A 3,074-nucleotide genomic window follows, 5' to 3' on the forward strand; every position below is an offset into this window, starting at 1 on the left:
AATCTAGTCAGGTGGAAGAAGGCAGCATACATGAGGTTTAGGAAGCAAGGGTCAGATGGGTCTATTGAGGAATATAGGGAAGCAAGAAAGGAGCTTAAGAAAGGGCTGAGAAGAGCAAGAAGGGGGCATGCGATGGCCTTGGCGAGTAGGGTAAAGGAAAACCCCAAGACATTCTTCAATTATGTGAAGAAAAAAAGGATGACAGGAATGAAGGTAGGACCGATTAGAGATAAAGGTGGGAGATGCGCCTGGAGGCTGTGGAAGTGAACGAGGTCCTCAATGAATACTTCTCTTCGGTATTCACCAATGAGAGGGAACTTGATGATGGTGAGGACAATATGAGTGAGGTTGATGTTCTGGAGCATATTGATATTGATAAGGGAGAGGAGGTGTTGGAGTTGTTAAAATACATTAGGACATATATGTCCCCGGGGCCTGACGGAATATTCCCCAGGCTGCTCCACGAGACGAGAGAAGAGATGGCTGAGCTTCTGGCTAGGATCTTTATGCCCTCGTTGTCCACGGGAATGGTACCGGAGGACTGGAGGGAGGCGAATGTTGTCCCCTTGTTCAAAAAAGGTAGTAGGGATAGTCCGGGTAATTATAGACCAGTGAGCCTTACGTCTGTGGTGGGAAAGCTGTTGGAAAAGATTCTTAGAGATAGGATCTATAGGCATTTAGAGAATCATGGTCTGATCAGGGACAGTCAGCATGGCTTTGTGAAGGGCAGATCGTGTCTAACAAGCCTGATAGAGTTCTTTGAGGAGGTGACCAGGCATATAGATGAGGGTAGTGCAGTGGATGTTATCTATATGGATTTTAGTAAGGCATTTGACAAGGTTACACACGGTAGACACGGTAGACTTATTCAGAAACTCAGAAGGCATGGGATCCAGGGACGTTTGGCCAGGTGGATTCAGAATTGGCTTGCCTGCAGAAGGCAGAGGGTGGTGGTGGAGGGAGTATATTCTTTGGAGGAATGCGACTACTGGTGTCCCACAAGGATCTGTTCTGGGACCTGTACTTTTCGTGATTTTTATTAACGACCTGGATGTGGGGGTAGAAGGGTGGGTTGGCAAGTTTGAAGACGACACAAAGGTTGGTGGTGTTGTTGATAGTGTAGAGGATTGTCAAAGATTGCAGAGAGACATTGATAGGATGCAGAAGTGGGCTGAGAAGTGGCAGATGGAGTTCAATCCGGAGAAGTGTGAGGTGGTACAGTTTGGAAGGACAAACTCCAAGGCAGGGTACAAAGTAAATGGCAGGATACTTGGTAGTGTGACGGAGCAGAGGGATCTCGGGGTACATGTCCGCAGATCCCTGAAAGTTGCCTCACAGGTGGATAGGGTAGTTAGGAAAGTTTATGGGGTGTTAGCTTTCATAAATCGAGGGATAGAGTTTAAGAGTCGCGATGTAATGATGCAGCTATATAAAACTCTGTTTGGGCCACACTTGGAATACTGTGTCCAGTTTTGGTCACCTCACTATAGGAAGGATGTGGAAGCATAGGAAAGGGTACAGAGGAGATTTACCAGGATGCTGCCTGGTTTAGAAATAATGCATTATAATCAGAAATTAAGGGAGCTAGGGCTTTACTCTTTGGAGAGAAGGAGGATGAGAGGAGACATGATAGAGGTGTACAAGATAATAAGAGGAATAGATAAAGTGGATAGCCAGCGCCTCTTCCCCAGGGCACCACTGCTCAATTCAAGAGGACAGGGCTTTATGGTAAGTGGTGGGAAGTTCAAGGGGGATATTAGAGGAAGGTGTTTTACTAGAGAGTGGTTGGTGCGTGGAATGCACTGCCTGCATCAGTGGTGGAGGCAGATACACTAGTGAAATTTAAGAGACTACTAGACAGGTATATAGAGAGATTTAAGGTGGGGGCTTATATGGGAGGCAGGGTTTGAGGGTCGGCACAACATTGTGGGCCGAAGGGCCTGTACTGTGCTGTACTATTCTATATATCTGAACAACCCTTGATACTTGATATTATTGGCTCACTTACCTTATTTTTTTCATCTTGTTCCTCCTCTGTGAATTTTTAGTTGTTTCCTGTTGGTTATGTTAAAGCTTTCCAATCCTCTAACTTCCCACTGTTTTCTTGCTATATTATATGATCCCGCTTTTGCTTTTATCAAAAACAGAAGAAAATCTGTGGATGCTGGAAATCCAAGCAACACATACACAATACGCTGGACGAACCTCGGAGGCCAGGCAGCATATATGGGAAAGAGTAAACAGTCGATGGTTTCGGCAGAGGCCCTTGATCAGGACTGGGGAAAAAATGATGACACTTCAGAGGAAGAAGTGTGGGGGTGAAAAGGGTGGTGGAAGTGGTAGGTGATAGGTCAAACTGGGAGAGGGGGAGTTGTGAAGGAAAAAACTTCTTAGGATATAATTTCCTTAGCGATTCTTGAACGATCATTGCTGATGCCTCCACATCTCTTCAGCCGCCTCTTTCAGATCTCTGGGGTGTACACCATCTGATCCAAGTGACCTATTTACCTTCAGACCATCTCTATTTCCCAAGAACTTTCTCCCCAGTGACGTAACTTGACACATTCTGACCACTGACATCTGTGACTTCAATATTCTTGCCAGTGTCTTCGACAGATAAAAGTGATGTACAATACTTATTCAGTTCAGCTGCCATCACCTTGCACCCCCACCCCATTACTACCTCTCCAGCATCATTTTTCAGTGGTCCGATATCCACTTCCGCCTCTCTTTTACAGTGTATGTACCTGAAGAAAAATTTGGTATCCTCTTTAATATTACTAGCTGGCTCACCGTTGTATTCCAATTTTTCCTTCTTAATCATTTTTTTTTGCGTTCTGTTGGTTGTTATAAGCTTCCTAATCCTCTAACTTCCGAGTAATTTTTGTTCTATGCCCTCTCTTTGGTTTTTATGTTGTCTTTAGTTCTCTAATTAGCCTCGGCTTTGTCAGCTTACCTTTAGAATACTACTTCCTCTTTGTGATGTGTATATCCTGTGCGTTCCGAATTGCTTCTGGATATTCCAGCCATTGCTTTTCTGCTTTCATCCCTGCCCGTGTTCTTTTCAAATCAAT

The sequence above is a fragment of the Mobula hypostoma genome, chromosome 4, assembly GCF_963921235.1.
Source record: "Mobula hypostoma chromosome 4, sMobHyp1.1, whole genome shotgun sequence".
In the NCBI taxonomy this organism is placed as follows: Eukaryota; Metazoa; Chordata; class Chondrichthyes; order Myliobatiformes; family Myliobatidae; genus Mobula; species Mobula hypostoma.